Below are 26,226 nucleotides of genomic sequence, written 5' to 3' on the forward strand. Positions count from 1 at the left end.
AGGAAGTGGTTGGGAATCCTGACATACCACTTCTCAAAGATTGCTAACCTTTGGCCCAAGATACCCTTCTTAGCCTTTAACTTACTTGAAAACAAAAAGGTTATTTTAAAGCCTGATAGAACTTTGGATATATTTTCTAAAAGGAACAGTGGTCATATCTGGGAGTTAGCTTTCAAGACCAAAACACTCTATTCAACCCATAACATGACTGACATCTTTAACTGGGAAAAAAAAAAAAAGCACAAAACAATGCTGTTGCAATGACATGAGCAAAAAAAAAAAAAAAAAAAAAAAAAAAAAGATAAATAGCTTTAAATTTTATAGTCCATGCCAATGCATGGGTACCTATTACTAGGTACTCTCAAGGGCTTTGATGGTTGAAACCACTAGTTCTTTATAATGTCTATGTTTCTTCCCAAACTAAAAGCTTTCCATTTCCTTATTAAAGGCCTGCTCTTAAACGTATTACCATGATTAGTACCCATTTTGCTTAAGACCAACATGAAGAGAGTGGGATAGAGAAAAGACAGAAATTTTCTTAATGCAAGAGGTGGAAGAAGAACAAAAAAGAACAAGGTTTCTAAAGGACAGCAAACTCTCAGAAAGCAGGGGAGACCACAACGGGTGCAGGAGCCTACACCTGCTGTAGACCGTGTGGGGTAGATTGTGTACTCACACCTTGGGAGAAGAAAAGCGGATGGGTGGAGAGATGTCAGCACAGACCAATGCTGTCTGGAAAGACTGGTCGCTTTAGTATGTGAAGAGGGAGTTGTGTGCATGAAATTATACTAAGTCAAGTGTTACTGACTCTGAAACAGCCTATCATAGGATCACAAGAAACTTCAAGGTCACCTATTCCCACCATTGGTGGCAGTGCTGTTTAAACCAATTATACTATAAATAATGTACTCATTATTAGACGAGTATTTCAAAACATCTCGAGTTCAACTGTTCTAATTTCTTTTTTTGTTTGTTTTGTTTGTGAGACAGGGTCTCACTCTGTCACCCAAGCTGGAGTCCAGTGGCATGATCACAGCTCACTGAAAACTCTACCTCTGCAGCTCAAGCAATCCTCCAACTTTAGCCTTCCCAGTAGCTGGGGCCACAAGTGTGTGCCACCACACCTGGCTAATTTTATGTATATAGAGAGAAAGAGAGGTTTGTTGTTGTTGTTGTTGTTGTTTTGAGACAGAGTTTTGCTCTTGTCACCCAGGCTGGACTGCAGTGGTGTGATCTTGGCTCACTGCAACCTCCACCTCCCGGGTTCAAGCAATTCTCCTGCCTCAGCCTCCCAAGCAGCTGGGATTACAGGCACCCACCACCACACCCAACTAATTTTTGTATTTTTAGTAAAGAAAGAGTTTCACCACATTGGCCAGGCTGGTCTCAAACTCCTAACCTCAGGTGATCCACCCGCCTTGGCCTCCCAAAGTGCTGGAATTACAGGCGTGAGCCACTGCTCCTGGTCCAATTTTTTGTATTTTTTGTAGAGACTAGGTTTCACCATGTTGCCCAGGCTGGTCTCAAACTCCTGAGCTCAAGCGATCTGCCCACTTCAACCTCTAAAAGTGCTGGGGTTACAGGCATGAGCTACCATGCCAGTTGTTCTAATTCCTAACTGAAATTTAGAACAGCCACTTTTTCCTTGATTCAAGTCAATTATTTCTGCTTCTCCTTTAGTGATTACAATCAATTACATTGAACATCCTATCATTTCTCTTCTTAAATATCTTGTATTTTAGATGAACTTAAAATACAAACATTGACGGACTCTCATTAGAAGAACATGTGCTTTATGTTAATTTGGATGGATCTGTCAATCTATCCACACACCCTTATTCCCTTTATGAGCAGTAGTATAAATTTCCAAGAGTGTTAGCCAGGGCTGGGGCATGGCAGGTGGCCAGGAAACAGTAAAATAACTGGTTCAAAGGTGCACGGAATCTGTGACGTTGGCTGGCTACATAAGTGCGATTCTCTAACCAACAAAGCAAGTCTGTATAAGGGAAACTTTTTAAAATGGCATTGAAGATATGCACATGCACACACAAATAAAAGCCTAGAAGGACATATTCTAAAATGCTAATAGCGGTTTACCAATGAGTGATAGATTTCCTGGTAATTCTTATTTTCTCTATTTCTTCTTTTATTTGTCCAAAAAAGTATTACTTTGGTGATTTTAAAAGACTCAAAATGGTAAAAATGTTAGCAATAGAAATAACAGAAAATGGATAATCAACTATAAAGTAGAATACTATGCAGCTATCGAAACTAACGATATAGATCTATAGATGTCTATATATAGGTTTAATAAGAAACAGGATGGGCACAGCACAGTGGCTGACATCTGCAATTCCTGCACTTTGGGAGGCAGAGGCAGGAGGATTACTTGAGCCCAGGGGTTCAAGACCAGCCTGGGAAACATAGTAAGACCCTGTCTCTACTAAAAATTAAAAATAATTAGTTGGGTATGGTGGCACACACCAGTACTCAGGAGGCCAAGGCAGGAGGATTGCTTGAGCCCTAGAGGTCGAAACAGCAGTGAGTCACAATCGTGCCACTGCATTCCAGCCTGGGAGATAGAGTAAAACCCTGTCACACACACACACAAAAATAAATAAATAAATAAATAAATAAAAGAAAATTAAAAAACCAAAATAACAGATCGTGTAAAACAATTCCCATTAAAAAAAAAAAAAAAAAAAAAAAACCCTTGTGTGCGTATATAGATACACAAATTTATGTAAGCATGAAAAAGTCTAGAAGGGTATAAAAATAGCAGCAGCAGTGGTTATCTTTGTGGATAAAATTAGAGTAGAGAGGATTTTTTTTTTTTAAATTACATATGCTTCTCAATTGCTTGAATTTAAGAGCATACATACTTCTTTATCGAGGGTGGATAGGGTCTCAATCTGTCACCTAGGCTGGAGTGCAGTGGCACAATCATAGCTCACCATAACATTGAACTCCTGTACTCAAGCAATCCTCCCACCTCAGTCTTGTATACCTTTATAATTTAAAGTTTAAAAAATGGAAGACAAAACTAAAATTAAAATGGGGGTGAAGATGCATGTGTTTTCTCGGGAAACTAAGAATATGATTCCAAAATTCCCTTTGAGCTGGTCATATATAAAACATACATCTGGCTGGGCATGGTGGCACACGCCTGTAATCCCAGCACTTTGGGAAGCTGAGGCGGGCAGATTATCTGAGGTCAGGAGTTCGAGACTAGCCTGACCAACACGGAGAAACTCTATCTCAACTAAAAATACAAAATTAGCCAGGCGTGGTGGCACGAGTCTGTAATCCCAGGTACTCAGGAGGCTGAGGGAGGAGAATCACTTGAACCTGTGAGGCAGAGGTTGCAGTGAGCCAAAATCGTGCCACTACACTCCAGTGTGGGCAACACAGTAAGAGTCTATCTCAAAAAACAAAAACAAAACAAAACAAAAACCCAAAAACCACATACGTGTGCATTAGATTATATAGACTATATACTGGTCATACACACACACACACATATATATGTTTATCTGCATGTATAGATGCTGAGTTGGAATTTAAATCATTTTAAGTTAATCTTTATCTGTTTTTGGTTAGAAAATAGGGAGGTAGGCCAGGAGCAGTGGGTCATGCCTGTAATCCCAGCACTTTGGGAGGCCGATGTGGGCAGATCACTTGAGGTCAGGAGTTCAAGACCAGCCTTGCCAACATGGTGAAACCCTGTTTCTACTAAAAATACAAAATTAGCCAGGTGTGGTAGTAGGCGCCTGTAGTCCCAGCTACTTCGGAGGCTGAGGCAGGAGAATCGCTTGAACCTCAAAGGTGGAGGTTGTAGTGAGCTGAGATCGTGTCACTGTACTCCAGCTTGGGTGACAGAGCGAGACTCCATGTCAAAAAAAAAAGAAAAAAAAATAGGGAGGTAAATAACTACAGTAGGCCAAGCACAGTGGCTCACGCCTGTAATCCCAGCACTTTGGGAGGCTGAGGCGGGTGGAAAACTGAGGCCAGGAGTTTGAGACCAGCCTAGCCAACATAGCGACATCTGTCTCTACCAAAAATACAAAAACAATCAGCTGGGCATGGTGGTGCACAACTGTAGACCCAGCTACTCAGAAGGCTGAGGCACAAGAATTGCTTGAACCTGGGAGGTGGAAGTTGCAGTGAGCTGAGATCATGCCACTGTACTCCAGTCTGGGCAAGAGAGCGAGATTCTTCTCAAAAATAATAATAATAATTAATTAAAAACATAACTAGAATAATAAAGTTCCTTCTCATTTTCAAACTTACGAAGCACCACTGTACAGCAGTCTGTAGACTGGCTAATCAGTGAGTCCTACTTTTGTATATGAATATATTACATATGAAATCCATTTTTCTTTTTTTTTTTTTTTGAGAAGGAGTCTTATTCTGTCGCTCAGTTTGGAGTGCGGTGGCGCGATCTTGGCTCACTGCAACCTCTGCCTCTGGAGTTCAAGCCATTCTCCTGCCTCAGCTTCCCAGGTAGCTGGGATTACAGGCATGCGCCACCATCTCCAGGTAATTTTGTATTTTTAGTAGAGATGGGGTTTCTCCATGTTGGCCAGGCTGGTCTCAAACTCCTGACCTCAGGTGATCCGCCCGCCTCAGCCTCCCAAAGTGCTGGGATTACAGGCGTGAGCCACCGTGCCCGGCCTTTTTTTTCTTTTTCTTTTTTTTTAGAAAAAGAGTTTCACTCTTGTTGCCCAGGCCAGAGTGCAATGGCACAATCTTCGCTCACTGAAACCTCCACCTCCTGAGTTCAAGAGATTCTCCTGCCTCAGCCTCCCAAGTAGCTGGGCTTACAGGCATGCGCCACCATGCCCAGCTAATTTATGTTTTTTTTTTTTTTTTTTTTTTTTTTCAGTAGAGACAGGGTTTCACCATGTTGGCCAGGCTGGTCTCGAACTCCTGACCTCAGGTGATCCACCCGCCTTGGCCTCCCAAAATGCTGGGATTACTGGCGTGAGCCACCGTGCCTGGCCTCTACATTTTAATTATCTGCCAACAAACTCATTTAGTGGCTTGAAGAAAGAGCTACCCACAAGAACACTTCTGCACTTGATGGTACAAAGTAACTGCCCACCAATATCGTATCATGCCAAGAGATGTTTCTAGTTCTTCTCAAATTTTCATTCCATATAGGTCTTTCCTATATGTACGGCCCTGTCACGGGAAGCACAGCTGCACTGCACAGGAATCCTCTGCCACAAGACCTCACTAACATTACCTATTTCACACACACCTCCATTTTCTGTCTTACATATTATCAGTCCCTCACTCTCTAACAATTCCCCTTGTATCTTCATGTTTCTTTCAGTCACCCCCAATCCCACCCAAGGAAAGCAGATCTTGATTTAGGGTAATAGAATAACAGTGGCTACAAGGAGGTGAACTTAGGCAGGTTTTCAGAACTCTGGAGAAATAGGAAAGGATTTGAGAAATTGGACAAAGGCAAGGATACTGCACACTGCCCTAATTCCCTTTGAAAAGCCTCTGGCTCAGCTTCAGACAGCCAATACAATTTTACTGGGTGATGCTTTGAATTGGCCTTCAAATCTGATTTCCACATTGTCTTCCTCGGCAATGACAACTGAAAGTTAGCATTGAGTTAAAACTACTTTGACGTGAACTACAAGATGTGGAAGTAGCACCTCTTAGATTTACCACTTTTCTCCATGATACTGGGCAGGGGAGAGTGAAATGAGAGCAAAGTCTCCACCATGAGAAATGGAAAAGGTAAAGGAAAACAGAGACACTGAGTTGCTTAAAATAATACGGGAGTTGTTACATCCGTCAGGAATAACATGTTACATAATTTGAGTTTCATGAATCAGCAGTTTAGTCAGTAATTTACATTAATTTTTTTAAAAAAGAGAAAACATGAGAATTGGAAAAGGTAAAGTGGTTTCTGAAACAAGGCAGGTTTCAAAGGTATTTTATTCCACTCCCACACAGAAAAGCGTTGATAGGCAGATGACTCTGTCTTCATTAAGGGTTTCTTACCGCCTAATACACCTCATGGGAAAGGCCATCCCATCTCTCATCTCTCCCTGATAACCCTTCTCAATTCCTCCCGCCAGGTAATGACCATATTATACTCTCTAATTTAAGGTTTTCCATCTGGAAATCACATACTTTAGGTACAGAGGGCTATGCTTAAAGCATATAAATAGTCGAGGAATTTTGTGTGTATTTTTTAAGACCCTTTATGCTAAAGTCATTGCAATATTTCAATAAAACACATAGTTTTATTTCAAAAATATTTACAATACCTATGATCACTGAGTTTGAACTTGATCATAAATCTAAGTAGTTCAGAGAGATAAGAAAGCTGTGGCCGGGTACAGTGGTTCATGCCTGTAATCCCAACACTTTGGGAGGCCAAGGCGGGCGGATCTTGAGGTCAGGGGTTTGAGACCAGCCTGACCAACATGGTGACACCCTGTCTCTACTAAAAACACAGAAATTAGCCGGCTGTGGTGGCATGCGCCTGTAGTCCCAGCTACTCAGGCTACTCAGCTACTCAGTCCCAGGCTGAGGCAGGAGAATTGCTTGAACCCGGGAGGCAGAGGTTGCAGTGAGCCTAGGCTGTGCTATTGCACTCCAGCCTGGGCGAAACAGCAAGACTCTGTCTCAAAAAAAAAAAGAAAAGAAGAAAAGAAAGCTGTCAACACAAACTTAAATACCATGTGTCCGTTCTAAACTCTCAAAATCAGAGAAAAAAAAGTAGGATGAAAAAAACACCCCACCTATTTTCTTTTTCAAAAACCAGAGGTGGCAGATCCTAAGAAATGAGTCCAAGGGCATTCCCATCCTTTTTGTAGAAAATGTGCTGTATCAGATACTGTTTGAAATAAGAGAGGCATTGGACTAGGCCTGGAAAATCTCTCAGGCATAAATCAATTACTATGGTATTTTGAGAGACATGTTTTGAAGAGCAAGGTATCTGAAGCCATGAAGAGTCATTCATTCCACAGATGTTTATTACAGGCCTGCACGTGCCAGGCACTGTCCATACACCTGCCCTCCATTCAAGCTCTGCCTCTCACCTGCTGTGCAATCCAGGCTAAAGCACTTTAACATTTCTATGCCTCAGTTTCCTCATCTGTAAAAACAGGTAATAAAAAGTAGTTAAGAGATCAACCACACAAGATCTCACTGAAGGGTAAATGAGTATGTCTGGAAGCACTGTGCAAGCCATGAAAATGCCATGGGTCATCTGGCTAAACTGAATTCACGAATGACACTAATGCCTGTTGTGCCATAAATTATTAAAATATCAGAGGAACATGAGCCTTCTTCCTTCAAGAGACACTTCATAATCCTATTAAATAAGGCTTATCGGCTCACTTAATCATCTCCCTGAAAAGTTAAATATATGAGAGAGAGATAAGGGAGGGGGCGCAGAAAGGGGGAGAAGGAGTCAGAAAGCTAGTCTGATGTGCAGATTTTGACATTACATTCATAGTCACCATAATTACAAGAATCATGTCTATCTTAGTCACCCCATTGTGTCTCTAATGGTGCACATTTGAAGAGGGCATGTTATTCTGAAAAAATATCCTCTCTGAATATCTGCAAATCACAAAATGTACACTTATGAGGCTGACCTACCAATTCAATGTTTCCAAGAGCAAATAGCAGTAAAATTACAAAACGTTATTTGTTATGTTGATGTGTGCAAACAAAAATGTTCTATTTTATAGTGCATTTCAAGTTCAATCTGACCCTCATATCTAAACTGTCATATAAATAATTTCACATAAATAATGCCGAACAGATTAGGAACAAAGATCTTTTCAAAAACAAAAGTAGGCTCCATGCAGTGGCAGTTAAAGAAGGGGAAGTTCTGGTGTCTCCAGAGTTAGCCGATGGGCACAATGGCAGTTGAGAGAGACCAAGTTACACAAGTCATTCATGTTCTGGCCAACACCGCTTTGAACAGGTCGCATTCCCAGGAGCTGCAGGCTCCCTTACCCCAGGGAAATGCAGGGGTGGTGGCTTGTCTTACAGAAGTGGTAGCCAAGGGGACCAGAGGCACACCCGGTGCTAAAACACGCCTAAAACTTCTTCTAATGTTTATAGCTCTTCCAACGACATTTGGGGAACTAAAGTATGGATAACCTCTTCATTGCTAGAACCGCTATAATATGTTGACTTAACAATTTGATTTAATATTTATAAAGCACTTAGAAAGAGCCCAGCGCATAGTAAGAGCTATGTAAGTGTTTGGTAAATAAAGAAGGCACCTCCCAGATTGGCTGGGTGAAGTCTCAATCTGGAGAGAAGGAGAGAATCAAAATACACAAGTCTATTTTTCACTTTGACAAAGATTTAGAAATTACAGTGCTCTGCATTTATTTTGCACCCAAGTGCACCCTAAGTAGTCTCTGGTGCAGGACTGAAATTCTACTCATGGTTCAGAAGTCACTGTGCACAACTCAACGAAAGCGTTTTTTTCAAGAGATGATTCCTTTCTCTTTTCTCTTTCCAAGTAACGATGACTAAAAATGACAGAATCTAAAAATCTCAAAGCACTTCTAGTGGGTACATGCCCATGGCTAAAACTGTGAGAATTAACAGGGCCAGATTCACTTGAAGAGACGTAAGGATTCAAATCACAGAGAACTTAAAAGATGCAACGTATTAAGATCTCTTACTACAGATCCGCTGACAACAGGTTAAACGATTCCATCCACCCCACTCTGGCGGCTGCCCCCTCCCCGACCCTCGCAGGTGACTTGCACCCACTTTCGGCTCGGCGTTCCCGGCTCCTCCAGGCTCGGCGGCTGCGTGCGGGTTAACAAGGTCCAGCCACCGACACCCCTTGGACGTTTAGGAATCTCGAGGCAGGATCTGAATTCACCTCGTGGAAACAAAGACCACACTCTCCAGGAGCCGGGGGCTGGGCGAGGGTAGGGCTTTTTCCGAGGACAGGCAGCGGCCAAGGCCCGGGCGGCCCTCGCCCCGCCCCGTCTCCTCCCGCCCCGGGCCGCAGTTGGAGTCCCGGGCGCGCGGACCCTCCCGCCGGTCCCGCACCTACCCGGCCCCGCGGTGCTGCTCCCGGCGCAGTGGGCGCGGAGCCGAATGCACTGCGCTTCCTCCTTCCCGGCAGGGCAGCCGGGCGCCGGCGTTTCCTCCTTGACGCGTCACGGCCGCCGGCGGCTCCTCCCGCGGAGCGTGCGGGAGGCCGAGGACAGCCGAGGAAGGCGCCGGATCCCAGCAGAGCGGCGCGAGCGCAGGGTCGGGGGCAGCCTGTGCGGGGAGGGGCTGCAGGCTGCGTCCCGCTCAGGCCTCCGAAGAAGCCCGCGCTCCTCTCTCTTCCCCGAGGACCCCCGCGAAAGGCCGGGCCGCAGTGCGCTGTCTACCCCCGTCACGCGCTGTGCAAAGTTCAAGAGGACACGGTGGGTCCTGTCTGGAGTCACAGACTCCGGTGTTTCCCGCTGCTGCGCCCGCAGTGGCCGCTACCCTGGGGTCCAAGACCCGCACGGGCCAAAGCGCCAGGGCCCAGCGGAGATGACCTGGTGTGTGCAGGGATCAGGACCCCCCGGGTCAGCCCGGGGTGTTGGGGGTTGGCTTGATGTAAACTGGAAACTCAGAGGAGTGAATTAAGTATCCAAATAATTGAGAACAACTGTGATTCATTTAGCATTATTTGGACAGTTTTTCACTTTTTTCATTAGCAGAATTACGGCCCTTGTGTTTATAAACAATCGAGAACTTTCACAAATTGGCAGATCCTGTGTGCAGAGAAATTTCCTTTCCACACATCTTTTTGGATCTACTGACTCTTTTTTTTATTCCCATTAATCTCCAAGTCAGCCGAGTGCACACTTTACAGCTGCTTATTACTCATTCTCGAATTACAGAAGCTGCATTTTAGACCTGTTTATCTCTTTTAACAGAGAAGCTGAATGGAGAACTAAGAATTACATGGTTCAATGGATGTGGAGTCAAGTGGTTAAGATTCTGAAGTAGAGTGGGTTGTTTTCTTCGTGCCATGACACTACCGTAATTTAGGTCTTATCAGATATCACTTGAAGATAGACTCAGACAACTACTTAAAGATTCCCATGTGCATGTCATGCCTTAGATTTTGAGACAATGATTTGTACTTTAGATCATGATTCCAGAGAATTTGCCACAAATCTATGAACAAATAAAGTGCCAAAGGTTTTTAGAGGAAGTCGGATCTATGTGTGACTTCCCTAAATTCAGAAGACATTTCCTCATGTTTTAAAATGATATTCAAAGATTTAGCCCCACAAGTATGGGTAAGAACATTCATTTTTAATGTCAATAACCACAATATGGCCTCTCTTTAAAAAGTGGATTGCAAATCCAAATACATTTTACACTTCAGTAATCCTACAGAACTTTCTAAACAGTAGTTTTCAGAAATGAATAAAAGAATACAGAAGATACAAATCAACACATTGCCAGTGGTCCTTTTTATGTTTTACTGTGGTCCACAAAGCAATCCACATAGATTAGAGAAGTTCCTCCCTTGTAACGAAATCAACAAGTGATCAGTGTATCTCTTAATTAAAGCCATATTCACAGTGCTGGAGATTTCTCAGACAAAAGGAAGTTCTGTGTCAATAAACTCCAAGTGGAATGACATCATTCTCACTTTAGAGACAAATACCTGGCTATCACCACATTTTGACTTTTTAAAAAAAAAAACATCTGGGAACCATTACAACATTTCTCGATAAATCTGTCCTATCGTGAAGAACACACACACACACACACACACACACACACACACACACACACACACACACGGAGATCACCTCCCACAAACGTTTTATGTATTTTCTTTTCTTTTTTTTCTTTTTTTTTAAGAGACAGGGGTTTCACTGTGTTGCCCAGGCTGGGTTCAATTGATCAGCTGACAAGATGTTAGGCATTTTGCCTTTACAGTCTGAGAGCTGCAGTTTAATAGCTAGATTTCTCAAAAAGCTAGAGGAGGTAAATATATTCACAGACTACTAAGGACTTTTTCACTGTAATTAAATTAGTTTTTTTTTTCTTTTTTTTTTTTTGAGACAGAGTCTCACTTTTGTTGCCCAGGCTGGAGTGCAATGGCATGATCTCAGGTCACTGCAACCTCCTCTGACTTCCAGGTTCAAGCGATTCTCCTGCCTCAACATCCCGAGTAGCTGTGATTACAGGCGCCTGCCACCACGCCCAGCTAATGTTTTGTATCTTTAGTAGAGACATGTTTTCGCCATGTTGGCCAGGCTGGTCTTGAACACCTTACCTCAGGTGAGCCACCTGCCTTGGCCTCCCAAAGTGCTGGGATTACAGGCGTGAGCCACCACACCCAGTCTAAAATTGGTTTTAAGGGCAATTTTTAAGGCTGATTTCTTTGTTGTTGTTGTTTTGGTTTTTTTTTTGAGACAGGGTCTCACTCTGTCACCCAGACTGGAGTGCAGTGGCATGATCTCGGCTGACCGCAACCTCTGCCTCCCAATTCTCCTGCCTCAGCCTCCCCAGTAGCTGGGATTACAAGCATGCGCCACCACGCCCAGCTAAGTTTTGTATTTTCAGTAGAGACAGGGTTTCACCATGTTGGCCAGGCTGGTCTCGAACCCCTGACTTCAAATGATCCACCTGCCTCAGCCTCCCAAAGTGCTGGGATTACAGGCTTCAGCCACCACACCCGGACAAGGCTGATCACTTTGATTAATCGTGTTCACCTATAGATAGATATATAGGTTATATCCCCATTTTCTGTTATGTTTCCAAGTTTAGACTGTAAAAAAAAAGTTGTTGAATGTTCAGCTAAATGTCTAGCTGATGTTTATACCTTTATGAAATATTTCATGTAAATAAATTTTTAGAATAGAGCTTTTTATCAGACTATGGGTCCCAATACTTTCTTTGAAAATATGATTCTGTTCATTCAGATAGGGCAAATATTTTGTTCATCTGTTTTATCTATAGTGTAGAGATTTTGAACACAAGCTTTGGAATTGGACAGACCCAGGTTTAACTCCTGGTTTGCCACTTTCTGCTTTGGGCAAATTGTTTCACTTCTCTGAGCACTGGTTTCATCAGTAACCTGGGGATAATAGTGCTTTTTCCTCTTGAGTAAAACAGAGAAAATAGTGCTAATCTCATGAAATTGCTATGAGGATCAAATGAATTTAGTAGAATGCCTGTAACATAATGTCAAGTGACTGCTATCGTCATCATTATTAGCTCTAAAACACATATTAAAATGCCAATATTATATATATTTCATTTGTAATAGTATTAAAATGGCCAGATTTTAGAAATTTTGGTGGTGGCTCATGCCTGTAATCCCAGCACTTTGGGAGGCTGAGCTGGGTGGATCACAAGGTCAGGAGTTCGAGACCAGCCTGGCCAACATAATGAAACCCCGTATCTACTAAAAATACAAAAAACTAGCCGGGCATGGTGGCAGGCACCTGTAATCCCAGCTACTTGGGAGGCTGAGGCAGGAGAATCGCTTGAACCCAGGAGGTAGAGGTAGCAGTGAGCTGAGATCACGCCATTGCATTCCAACCCTGGGCGACAGTGTGAGATTCCGTCTCAACAAACAAACAAACAAACAAACACCAACTACCCAGCCAAATAATATGGTTATTATGATTATTTTAGATCATATATTGCAATGAAATGAATGCTTGGTTTTCATCCTCCACTATTCAAAATGGGAAACCTTTTCTCTAAAATGGTGGCTTATGTGGAAGCATTGTTACTTTTTTGTATCATAATAAAGCCCTCTATTTGTAGTTCTTTTATCAGAACCTTAGAAGAAGTGAGGGCTATAAAAATACAAGAAATATCACTTCCATTAGTGAGGGCTGCTATTCATTAGAATACTTGTTTTTTGCTAGCACAGTGGCTCATGCGTGTAATACCAGCACTTTGGGAGGCCAAGGCAGGCAGATCACCTGAGGTCAGGAGTTCAAGACCAGCCTTGCCAACATGGTGAAACCTTGTCTCTACTAAAAATACAAAATTAGCCAGGTGTGGTGGGTGCCTGTAATCCCAGCTACTCAGGAGGCTGAGTCAGGAGAATCGCTTGAACCCGGGAGGCGGAGGTTGCAGTGAGCCGAGACTGCACCACTGTACTCCAGCCTGGGCAATAAAGCAAAACTCCATCTCAAAAAAAAAAAAAAAAAAAAGGAATACTTGTTTTATAGCAGATAAAATGTTAAGTCTAGAGAGGTAAGAATAATCCTACCAACTATATGCTTACAAAAGCAAAACACTTTCTGGTTCGTTTTGTTTTTTGAGACAGGGTTTCATTCTGTCACCCACCAGGTTGGAGTGCAATGGCGTGATCTCGGCTCACTGCAGCCTCGAGTCCCTGCGTTCAAGCCATCCTCCCACCTCCTGAGTTGTTGGAACTACAGGCTCATGCCACCACCTCAACTAATTTTTAAACTTTTTTGTAGAGTCAGTGTCCCACCATGTTGCCCAGGCTGGTCTTGAACTCCTGGCATCAAATGATCCTCCTACCTTGGCCTTGAAAAATGCTAGGATTACAGGTGTGAGCCACCTCGCTCAGCCTCGCAAAGGATGGCTTTGATTCATATTATTTGCATTGCTTTTTGGAGTACCTTTTCCCTCATTCTGCTACAGACTCACCTGCTAAAGTGGGTCAGACACCATAAGTTGTTGCTTCAGTTTCTAGCTATGTTTATCAGCTGACATTCTAATCGCAACATTCCACAGTATCAAATAAAATAAAACCATTTTTGTGGAGAAGATAGTTAAAAAACATAATCCTAACTATGAATTGGCTCAGATTGTAATAATTAAAAGGAAAAGCTTGCTGTAAAAATGGGTAAAAATATGGGGAAACAAAAGTGACTAATTTGTTAAATTTTCTTTTTTTTCTTTTTTTGAGATGGAATTTTGCTGTGTCACCCAGGCTGGAGTGCAGTGGTGCAATCTCGGCTCACTGCAGCCTCCACCTCCTGGATTCAAGGAATTCTCTTGCCTCAGCCTCCCAAGTAGCTGGGACTACAAGTGCACACCACGACACCTGGCTAATTTTTGTATTTCTCGTTGAGACAGGATTTCACCATGTTAGCCAGGCTGATCTTGAACTCCTGACCTCAATTAATCTGCCCACCTCAGCTTCCCGAAGTATTGAGATTACAGGTGTGAGCCACCGAGCCTGGCCTAAATTTTCTTTTCTTCTTCTTCTTTTTTTTTTTTTCTTTCTCTCTCTCTCTTTTTTTTTTTTTTTTTTTGAGACAGGGTCCCACTTTTTTTTTTTTTAGATATAGGGTCTCACTCTGTTGCCCAGGTTGAGTGCAGTGACACAACCATGGCTCACTGCAGCCTCGACCTCCAGGGCTCAAGCAGTCCTCCCACCTCAGCCCCCCAAGTAGCACCACAGGTACACACCAACACGCCTGGCTAATTTTTTTATTTTTGCAGAGACAGGGTCTCCCTATGTTGCCCAGGTTGGTCTCAAACCCCTGGGCTCAAGTCATCCTCCCACCTTGGCCTCCCAAAGTGCTGGGATTACTGGTGTGAGCCACCATGCCCAGCTTACTAATTTATTAAATTTTCTGAGCAAAACAATTTAATAAAACACAAAGCAACCCAAGATACAGTTAGAAAAACTCAGGCCAGTAGTGGTGGCTTTTATGCCTATAATCCCAGCAGTTTGGGAGGCCGACGTGGCAGGATCCCTTAAGCCCAGGAGTTTGAGACCATCCTGGGTAACAAAGTGAGACCCCTCCCCGTCTCTATAAAAAAAAATTAGATGAGTATGGTGGTGCACACCTGTAGTCCCTGCTACTTGGCAGGCTGAGGTGGGAGGATCACTTAAGCTCAGGAGGTCAAGGCTTCAGTGAGCTATGATTGCGCCACTGCAGTCCAACATGGGCAACAGAGGGAGACCCTGTGTTTAAAAACAACAACCAAAAAAACCCTCAGTGGCCGAGCATGCTGGCTCATGCCTGTAATCCCAGTACTTTGGGAGGCCAAGGCAGGCAGATCACCTGAGGTCAGGAGTTCGAGACCAGCCTGACCAATACGATGAAACCCCGTCTCTACTAAAAATACAAAAATTAGTCGGACAGGGTGGCACGCGCCTGTAATCCCAGCTACTCGGGAAGTTGAGACAGGAGAATCGCTTGAACCTGGGAGGTAGATGTTGCAGTGAGCTGAGATGGCGCCATTGCACTCCAGCCTGGGCAACAAGAGCAAAACTCTGTCTGAAAAAAAAAAACAAAAAAACCCTCAGTTGGGCAGGTGCAGTGGCTGACACCTGTAATTCCAGCATTTTGGGAGGCCGAGGCAAGCGGATCACTTGAGGTCAGGAGTTTGAGACCAGAGTAGCCAACATGGTAAAGCCCTGTCTCTACTAAAAATACAAAAATTAGCTGGGCATGATGGTGTGCACCTGTAATCCCAGCTACTTGGGAGGTTGAGGCAGGAGAATCGCTTGAACCCGGGAGGGGGCGGTTGCAGTGAGTCAAGATTGTGCCACTGTACCCCAACTGGGTGACAGAGCAAGACTCTGTTTCAACAACAACAACAACAACAAAAAACAAAAAACAAAAAACCAAAAAAACACCTGATGGGAACTGAAATTGAGAGCAATTAATGCCTCTAGAACAGAGCAGAATTAACTTGTTTCTTTGATTCGGAAAATGGTTCAGCATGTGTTCATTTTGTCGGGTGGGGGTATAGGTGTATAGGTGGGAGGCCCAAAGCTGAACATCATTTCTTGGGCCAAATTAGCCAAGTTCAAACTCAAAACTGAAATGCTTGAAGTTCAAGTGTGTTTCATAACAGGGAAGAAACTATTTTAAAACAAGACTACATTAGGATCAAATATAAGGCTTTTCAGATCACAGGACTTTCTCACTTTCTATATTAGACTCATGAGAAAAAGCAAGGGGAAGTGTTAGGAGATCAGAACCCTTAAACTGCTAGCATCAGCTTTTTGTTAAAAAGTAGCTAGAAATTATTTTATATTTCCTGGCTGGGTGCGGTGGCTCACGCCTGTAACCCCAGCACTTTGGGAGGCCGAGGCGGGCGGATCACGAGGTCAGGAGATCGAGACCATCTTGGCTAACACGGTAAAACCCCATCTCTACTAAAAATACAAAAAAAAAAAAAAAAAAAATTAGCCAGGCATCTTGGCAGGCACCTGTAGTCCCAGCTACTCAGGAGGCTGAGGCAGCAGAATGGTGTGGACCCAGGAGGCAGAGCTTGCAGTGAGCTGAGATCATGCCACTGCACTCCAGCCTGGGCAACAGAGCGAGACTCCGTCTCAAAAATAAATAAATAAATAAAAATAAAAATAAATTTCCCTAAGACCATTAATTATCTAAAATAATATTATTATACTTTCCTATTAGGGAAATCTCATTGTCTTCCAATCTAGTTTTTATGAGTATCAAGAATAAAACATAAATCATTCATTTTTCTCTCCTTTTTTCTGTATCTCATTTAGTCTATTATGTACATAAAATAAAAGTCTGTTAATAGTTGACGATAACTTATTTATATAAGTCATGTCAGCAGTTTCTATGTCCAGAGGATCATATTAGGGTAGGTAGACTAAACCTGCTAGGTGGACTTTGAAGATAACTATTATTTCAGTTGCTTATCAGTGGAGAATAATAGCTTTTCTTAAACACTGTTCATTTGGTGACTCAGTTATTTACTTCTATTATGTGCAATTAATGATTGAACCTATTTCAAATGCAAGGGCTTAATAGCTTCTGGCATAAAGAGATGCGTTGCTGTTATTTCCTTAACAAATTATCTAAGGAATCTGTGTCTGGCCCAACCAGATGTGTCAAAGACTTAAGTAGACCTGAAGGAATTATAACTCTTCATATACAAGAAGACTCTTAAATTCCCCTAAGTTTTTTAAGATAAACAACCGGAGTTCTTTTAACTTTTTCTCTCATTTTTTAAAATGTTTTACGACTCTCATAGGAGTTTTTCCCAAATTTTCTCCATGTTTTCTTTAGATTTTAGAGGAGATGCCCAGTATGAACCATGGAACTCTATAAAGGATCAAATAAGTCCTAAGTATCATGGAATGCAGTGGTGTGATCTCAGCTCACTTCGACATCCACCTCCTGGGTTTAAGCAATTCTTCTGCCTCAGCCTCCCAAGTAGCTGGGAATACAGGCACCTGCCACCATGCTGGGCTAATTTTTGTATTTTTAATAGAGATAGAGTTTCACTATGTTGGTCAGGCTACTCTCGAACTCCTGACCTCAGGTGATCTGCCTGCCTTGGTCTCCCAAAGTGCGGGGTTACAGGCGTGAGCCACCGCACCTGGCCCGTTCACACTCTTATAATGCAGCCTTGTATTAATCTTACATTTAAAATTCCATTTCAAAAAAATTACATTTCATCGTTATCAGATTTTAAAATCTAAACTTGGCCTCCTTTTATTTCTCAAATTATATTTAGGAAGTTGTTTTGATTATCCTATGTAATTCCTCTGCATCTGTTTTGCTGAAACTGTATTTCTCCTGGATAATTTTAAATTTCTTCATATTTGCTAAGGCAAATGGTACTGAAAGTGGAGAGTGGACATCCAAAGGGTGCTCAAGGCAATCTACTACAAGTTCAGAAAGAACAGAAAGAAAATATTGCAACATCCATTTGTTTTCTCTAAAAAGTAAGAAACAGACCAGGTTGGCTCATGCCTGAAATCCCAGCACTTTGGGAGGCTAAGGCAGGCAGATCACTTGAGCTCAGGAGTTCAAGACCAACCTGGGCAACATGATGATACGCCGTCTCTACAAAAACATAAAACTTAGCCGGGCGTGGTGGTGTGCATCTGTAATCCCAGGTACTCAGAATGCTAGGTGGGAGGATGGCTTGAGTCTGGGAAACGGAGGTTTCATTGAGCCAAGATCGCACCATTGCACTCCAGCCTGGGTGACAGAGTGAAACCCTGTCTAAAAAGAAAGAAAGAAAAAAATTAAGCTTTATCATTTAACATGAATGTGACACTGGCATGCTCATACAGTCCTTTGTCAGTCATGTCAGAGGTGTGCTGTGTGAGGTAACCTGAGAAGGAGAGACTTTCCACAATTGAAAGGGTTGACTGGGTGCCCTAGTTCATCCACAATCAGTCTATTGCAGTTTTGTGTAGTACAAGACGTCATTGATGTGGTCAATTTTGTAAAACTAAATCCCTTCAATAGAATCTACATAATACTTTATGCTGAGATGGGGAGTGATTGTGAAAACTTTTTATTTTCTAGCACAGTATTCAAGATACTCGAAGTGAAAAGCACAGATCCTGGACACACACTGCCTAGGTTCTGACCACAGTTCTGCCATCACCAGCCATGTAACTCCAGGAAAATCATTTAACTCTCTGAGGTTCAGTTTCTTCATCTGTGGAAAGGATATAATAGTATCTACTGCATTGAGTTGTTCTGGGGATGAAGTGAGTTGATACATATGTATATAAAAATCTCTTAGTATAATACCAAAAACGGATTTACACAAGCTCTGGTTGTTATTACTTAAAAGAGTATTTGACTATCAAGAAGAATTATGCATTTTCGCTGACAAAAAATACAAGTGATTCAGATTTCTTTACCTTTTCTGTGATAATCCCTGTGGGTTGTATTCTATGCAGAGGATATTAAACACACATCTTTTCTTTTCTTTTTTTTTTTTTTGTTTTTGAGACAGAGTTTTGCTCCTGTTGCCCAGGCTGGAATGCAATGGCGTGATCTTGGCTCACTGCAACCTCAGCCTCCTGGGTTCAAATGATTCTCCTGCCCTCAACCTCCCGAGTAGCTAAGATTACAGGCATGTGCCACCCCGCCTGGCTTATTTTGTGTTTTTATTAGAGATAGGGTTTCGCCATGTTAGTCAGGCTGGTTTCGAACTCCTGACCTCAGGTGATCTGCGTGCCTCGGCCTCCCAAAGTGCTGGGATTACAGATGTGAGCCACCGTGCTCGGCCGCACATTTTCTTTTAAGGTAAAGTTTTAGCAATGAGTGAGAGATTAACTTCCTTCCTTCCCACTCCCTTTAGTGTAGATGGGTTTTGAAATAAACATTTTGGAGAGAGTGTCTTGGAAATATTTCCATCAGTATGTGACTTTGTTGCATGGGAAACTGTGTGTGTGTTTGTGTCCTATTAAAACTCTAATATATACATTGCACTGGAATTTTTGAAACACAATTTTCTGCTTGTTTAAACATTTTCCAATTAATGCATTTCAGTGGGTCTTAAAATTTATTTGTTGAAAAAATAAAAGGCAGTGTCTTTAAATTCGTTTACAGGAATTACTGACTGAGACTGGGCACAGTGGCTCATGCCTGTAATCCCAGCACTTTGGGAGGCTGAGTAGGAGTGGATCACTTGAGCCCAGGAGTTTGCGGGGCGGGGGAAGGAGAGAGAGAGGGGGGAGGGAGGGAGGGAGGAAGGGAGAAGGAAGAAGGAAGGAAGAAAGGAAGGAAGGAAGGAAGAGAGAAAGGAAGGAAGGAAGGAAGGAAGGAAGGAAGGAAGGAAGGAAGGAAGGAAAGGCGAGGGAGGGAGGGAGGGAAGGGAAGAAGGAAGGAAAAGAAGGAAGGAAGGAAGGAAGGAAGGAAGGAAGGAAGGAAGGAAGGAGGGAGGAAGGAAAGGCGAGGGAGGGAGGGAAGGAAGGAAGGAAGGAAGGAAGGGTGAGGGAGGGAGGGAAGGAAGGAAGAAAGGAATTACTGACTGACAGCAGAGAGAATGGAAATGTACTAGTCAAACTTCAACAAAAACCTTTACAGAACTGGATGATGGGACTGAAACAGAAAATGAGTACTTTAATAGATATAGCCAATAAGAGTGCATCTCTTCCATTTACATCTAAATATCTTTATGAAATATCTTTTCAAAATATCTTTTCAGCTATGACAGCCATTAAAGTGAAGTATTAGAATAACTAAACTTAAAATTAGACTTTCTAATGGCTGTATCATAACGTGTTACATCAAGATTTTTTTTTTTTTTTAATTGAGACGGAGTCTTGTTCTGTCGCCCAGGCTAGAGTGCAGTGGCACGATCTCGGCTCACTGCAAGCTCTGCCTCCTGGGTTCACACCATTCTCCTGCCTCAGCCTCCCGAGTAGCTGGGACTACAAGTGCCTGCCACCACGCCTAGCTAATTTTTCGTATTTTTAGTAGAGACAGGGTTTCACCGTGTTAGCCAGATGGTCTCAATCTCCTGATCTCGTGATCCGTCTGCCTTGGCCTCCCAAAGTGCTGGCATGAGCCACTGTGCCTGGCCAAATCAATATTTTTTAAAAGTAATAAAGTAAAATCAAGTGAAACCAAAGGCTTTTATTTTTTTTTTTGAAACTGAGTTTTGCTCTTGTTGTCCAGGATGGAGTGCAATGGCACGATCTCAGCTCACTGCAACCTCCACCTCCTGGGTTCAAGCAATTCTCCTGTCTCAGCCTCCTAAGTAGCTGGGATTACAGGCATGCACCACCACACCTGGCTAATTTATTTATTTATTATTATTTTTTGAGATGGAGTGTCACTCTGTTGCCCAGGCTAGAGTGCAGTGGCATGATCTTGGCTCACTGCAACCTCCACCAAATGGGTTCAAGCGATTCTCCTGCCTCAGCCTCCCAAGTAGCTGGGATTACAGGTGCCCATCACCATGCCCAGCTAATTTTTGTATTTTTTAGTAGAGACGGGGTTTCACCATCTTGGCTAGGCTAGTCTCGAACTCTTGACCTCGTGATCCACCCGCCTCAGCCTCCCAAAGTGCTGGGATTACAGGCGTGAGCCACTGCACACAACTTTTTTTTTTTTTTTTTTTTTGAGATGGAGTCTCAGTCTGTCTTCCAGGCTGGAGTGCAGTGGTGCGATCTTGGCTCACCGCAACCTCCACCTCCTGGGTTCAAGCAATTCTCCTGCCTCAGCCTCCCAAGTAGTTGGGATTACAGGTGTGTGCCACCATGCCCAGCTAATTTTTTGTATTTTTAGTAGAGATGGGTTGTCACCATGTTGGCCAGCCTGGTCTCAAACTCCTGACCTCACGTGATCCACCTGGCTCAGCCTCCCAAAATGATGGGATTACAGGCGTGAGCCACCTCACCTGGCTGCAAAAAGGCTTTTATTTTATTTATTTATTTTGAGACGGAGTGTCACTCTGTCGCCAGGCTGGAGTGCAGTGGCACAGTCTCGGCTCACTGCAACCTCCACCTCTGGGATTCAAGCGATTCTCCTGCCTCAGCCTTCCAAGTAGCTGGGACTACAGGTGCCTGCCACCACACCCGGCTAGTTTTTTGTATTTTAGTAGAGACGGGGTTTCACCATGTTGGCCAAGATGGTCTCAATGGCCTGACCGCGTAATCCACCCGCCTCGGCCTCCCAAAATGCTGGGATTTACAGGCCTGAGCCACTGTGCCTGGCCAAAAAGGCTTTTATACTATTAATAAAATACTATTGGGCTGGGCGCAGTGACTCATGCCTGTAATTCCAGCACTTTGGGAGGCCAAGGTGGGCGGATCACGAGGTCAGGAGTTCGAGGCCAGCCTGGTCAGCACGGTGAAACCCCATCTTTACTAAAAATACAAAAATTAGCCTGGTGTGGTGACAGGCGCCTATAATCCCAGCTACTTGGGAGGCTGAGGCAGGAGAATGGCTTGAACCCAGGAGGCAGAGGTTGCAGTGAGGCGAGATCATGCCATTGCACTCCAGCCTGGGTGACAGAGCGAGACTCCATCTCAAAAAAAAAAAAAAAAAAAAAAATACTATTAAAGCCAGGTACAGCGACACACACCTGTAATCCCAGTACTTTGGGAGGCTGCAGTGGGTGGACTGCTTGAGGCCAGGAGTTGAAGACCAGCCTGGGCAACACATTGAGACTCCATCTCTACAAAAAAAAAAAAAAAAAAAAAGGCTGGGGCCGGGTGTGGTGGCTCACACCTATAATGCCAGCACTTTGGGAGGCCAAGGCAGGTGTATCACTTGAGCTTAGGAGTTCGAGACCAGCCTCGGCAACATGACCAAAAGTAGAAAACATTAGCCAGGTGTGGTGACACATGCCTGTAGTCCCAGGTACTTGGGAGTCTGAGGCAGGAGGATCACTTGAACCTGGAGGCAGATGTTGCAGTGAGCTGAGATCACACCACTGCACTCCACCCTGAGTGACACAGTGAGACCCTGTCTCAATAAAGAAAAAAAAATTGGCCAGCTGTGGTGGTGCAGGCCTGTAGTCCTAGCTACCCAGGAGGCTGAGGCAGGAGGATCACTTGAACCCAGGAGTTTAAGGCTGGAGTGAAGTAAGCTATGATGGCACGACTGCACTCCAGCCTGTGTGACAGAGTAAGACCTCATCTCTAAAACTGAAAATTGGCTGGGCACAGTGGCTCAAGCCTGTAATCCCAGCACTTTGGGAGGCCGAGACGGGCGGATCACGAGGTCAGGAGATCGAGACCATCCTGGCTAACACGGTGAAACCCCGTCTCTACTAAAAAATACAAAAAACTAGCCGGGCGAGGTGGCAGGCGTCTGTAGTCCCAGCTACTGGGGAGGCTGAGGCAGGAGAATGGCATAAACCCGAGAGGCGGAGCTTGCAGTGAGCCGAGATTGATTGTGCCACTGCACTCCAGCCTGGGTGACAAAGCGAGACTCCGTCTCAAAAAAAAAGAAAATTAAGGTGGAAGAAGGAGGTGATAGAATAGAGTCAGGGAAAGAGATGTGACTATGGAAGAATGGTCAGAGAGATGCAACACTGCAGGCTTTGAAGGTGGAGAATACATCAACAGAATGAGATCCTGTCTTTATAAAACAAATTTTAAGCTGGGCGTGGTGGCTCATGCCTGTAATCCCAGCACTTTGGGAGGCCGAGGCGGGCAGATTACTGGAGGTCAGGAGTTCGAGATCAGCCTCGCCAACATGGTGAAACCCCATCTCTACTAAAAATACAAAAATTAGTCGCGCATGGTGGCGCATGCCTGTAACCCCAGCTACTCAGGAGGATGAGGCAAGAGAATTGCTTGAACCTGGGAGATGGAGGTTGCAGTGAGCCAAGATTGCACCACTGCACTCCAGCCTGGCCAACAAAGCAAGACTCTGTCTCAAAAAAATAAATACATAAAATAAATACCATTAAATTACTTTAAATATATTGGTTACTTTATATTTTAAAATTTGGGGTTTATATTTTACAATACATACAATGTATTAATAAGAGGTCACAAATACATAGTTTAGGCCTGGCATGGTGGCTCATGCCTATAATCCCATTTGGGAGGCCGAGGCAGGTGGATCACCTGAGGTCAGGAGTTTGATACAAGCCTGGCCAACATGGTGAAACCCTGTCTCTACTAAAAATACAAAAATTAGCTGGGCATGGTGGCACGCACCTGTAATCCCAGTTACTTGGGAGGTTGAGGCAGAAGAATCGCTTAAACCTGGGAGGCAGAGGTTGCAGTGAGCCGAGATCGCATCACTGCCACTCCAGCCTGGGTGACAGAGGGAGACTCCATCTCAAAACACACAACACACACACACACAACCAAATACATAGTTTATATGTGAGCGTACATGTTTCAACATTTATATGAATGGAATGCATAAAAAAGCATAATGTGATAATGTGGCTGGGCAAGGTGGCTCATGCCTGTAATCCCAGCACTTTGGGAGGCCGAGGTGGGAGAATTGCTTTACCCCTGGAGTTGGAGACCAGCCTGGGTAACATGGCAAGACGTCATCTCTATTAAAAAAAAGAATAGAAATATTAGGTAGGAGTGGTGGCGCTCACCTGTAGTCACAGCTACTCAGGAGGCTGAGGTGGGAGGATCACCTGAGTGAGTGAGGTCAAGGTTGCAGTGAGCCGCGATTGCACCACTGCACTCCAGCCTAGGCCACAAAGTGAGACCTTGTCTCAAAACAAACAAAAAAGCATAATGTTAGTTACCTTCCACATCCCTATTCCTTAGTTTGATATCATCTGAGAATGTAATGTCCAGGCCATGAGCAGTGGCTCATGCCTATAATCCCAGCACTTTGGGAGGCTGAGGTGGGTGGATCATGAGGTCAGGAGATCGAGACCATCCTGGCTAACACGGTGAAACACCGTCTCTACTAAAAATACAAAAAAGTAGCCAGGCATGTTGGTGGGCGCCTGTAGTCCCAGCTATTTGGGAGGCTGAGGCAGGAGAATGGCATAAACCCGGGAGGCGGAGCTTGCAGTGAGCTGAGATCCGGCCACAGCACTCCAGCCTGGGCAACACAGCGAGACTCCGTCTCAAAAAAAAAAAAAAACCCAAAAACATATATATGTGTGTGTGTGTGTGTGTGTGTGTGTGTGTGTGTATTCCTTCTTCCAATAACTATTTGTCCAGTACCTAGTATGTGCCAGGTACTGTGCTAGGCTCAGAGAGGTAAAATTTTAAAATATCATCACCATGCTCAAATGGCACTTTATAACATTGTTTGGTACTGGGGTTTAATACCTGGGTCATCAAATAATCTATACAACAAACCCCCATGACATGAGTTTATCTATGTAACAAACCTTCACATGTACCTCCTTCCCCTGACTCCACCCCCAGGCTTTTTTTTTTTTTTTTTTTTTTTTTTTTTGATACAGGGTCTCTCTGGGTCTTCCACGCTAGAGTGCAGTGGCAAGATCTTGTCTCACTGCAGCCTCAGTTTCCTGGGCTCAAGTAATCCGTCCACCTCAGTCTCCTGGGTAGCTGAGACTATAGGTGTACACCACAACACCCAGCTAATCCAGGCCTTTAAATAGCTAATAATCTGCTAGGGATTGGAATTTGAATCTGGCCATCTGAACAGGCACTTAGTTTTTATATAGTTTAAATGAGCCACTTACGATGTCTCTTCTAGATATCTGCAAGGTGCTTTTATGACAGTCATGTGCAGATTTCCTCTGCAAAGCACTGTGTTAAGACATAAGGTACAAGGCACAAAGATACACTGTGTTTGTCGGGGATTTTATTTTATTATTTATTTATTTATTTATTTATTTATTTATTTATTTATTGAGACAGAGTTTCGCTCTTGTTGCCCAGACTGGAGTGCAATGGCACGATCTCAGCTCACTGCAACCTCTGCCTCCCGGGTTCAGGCAATTCTCCTGCCTCAGCCTCCCGAGTAGCTGTAGCTTGGACTGCAGCATGCGCCACCACGTCCAGCTAATTTTGTATTTTTAGTAAAGACGGGGTTTCTCCATGTTGGGCAGGCTGGTCTCGAGTTCCCGACTTCAGGTGATCTGCCCGCCCTGGCCTCCCAAAATGCTGGGATGACAGGTGTGAGTCACCACGCCTGGCCTTATAGGGGATTTTAAATCCTTGGTATAAAACGATGAAAAGTGAAAAAAGCACCTTAATTTTTTCCTTGTACTATGTGGATTGCTTCCACTATTGAATGTATTCCTGAGTACATTACATTTCTGTTGCACCATTTCTGCTTTGTGCTGTTTCTTTATGCCTGGTACCATACTGTTTGAAAGTTTTACAGGCATTTTATTTGGCTGCAACCACCTCTTTCAGATTTCATCTCATTACTTGCTATTTCAACACCTGATTGGGATAGATTTCTACTATCTATCTGCTGAGATAAATCATTTCCTTGCTACTTATTGCACTGAAAAACAATCATCTGAAGAATAGGTAGAGGAAAATACTGCAGACAACTAAGATCAGGGAAATGAAAATTCTCTATGCCTAAAATCATCTACCTCTCCCTAAATAGCAATGAAAAAGTGGTGATTTGAGGTATTTAAGGCAAAAGACTGGACCACATTATTTCCTGGGGTCATGTTTACTTTTAAAGTCTGCAAATAAGTAAACTCAAAGCTCACAGTCCTAGGAAGAACTTAGACCCATTTGTTTTCTTTCTTTCTTTTCTTTCTTTTTTTTTTTTTTTTGAGATGGAATTTTCGCTCTTGTTGCCCAGGCTGGAGTGCAATGGCGCAATCTCAGCTCACAGCAACCTCCGTTTCCTGGGTTCAAGCGATTCTCCTGCTTCAGCCTCCCAAGTAGCTGGGATTACAGGTATGTGCCACTACGCCCGGCTAATTTTGTATTTTTAGTAGAGACAGGGTTTCTACATGTTGGTCAGGCTGGTCTCGAACTCCCGACCTCAGATGATCCGCCCGCCTCGGCCTCCCAAAGTGCTGGGATTACAAGCGTGAGCCACTGCGCCTAGCCAGCATTTGGTTTCTTAAAAGCAAGCAGTACTAACAGTTTACAAA

The 26,226-nt window shown here is 43.6% G+C and overlaps 1 protein-coding gene across 4 annotated transcripts in view; it reads right to left on the reverse strand.

The window, feature by feature from the left end:
* LOC104668803 (serine/threonine-protein kinase Sgk3) overlaps positions 1 to 26,226 on the reverse strand; it is a 194,785-nt gene that overhangs the window by 138,576 nt on the left and 29,983 nt on the right. Inside the window, exon 1 of one of the 4 annotated variants that reach the window (XM_030937862.1) lies at positions 9,065 to 9,475. The exons of 1 other annotated variant lie outside the window; for it this stretch is intronic. The gene's annotated coding sequence lies outside the window, so the exon portion shown is untranslated. Of the gene's footprint in view, positions 1 to 8,772; positions 8,852 to 9,064; positions 9,476 to 26,226 lie in introns of those variants that run through there. 2 more of the 4 variants (XM_030937861.1, XM_030937863.1) reach the window with 2 other exon arrangements.

This window comes from Rhinopithecus roxellana, chromosome 9, assembly GCF_007565055.1.
Source record: "Rhinopithecus roxellana isolate Shanxi Qingling chromosome 9, ASM756505v1, whole genome shotgun sequence".
Lineage (NCBI taxonomy): Eukaryota > Metazoa > Chordata > Mammalia > Primates > Cercopithecidae > Rhinopithecus > Rhinopithecus roxellana.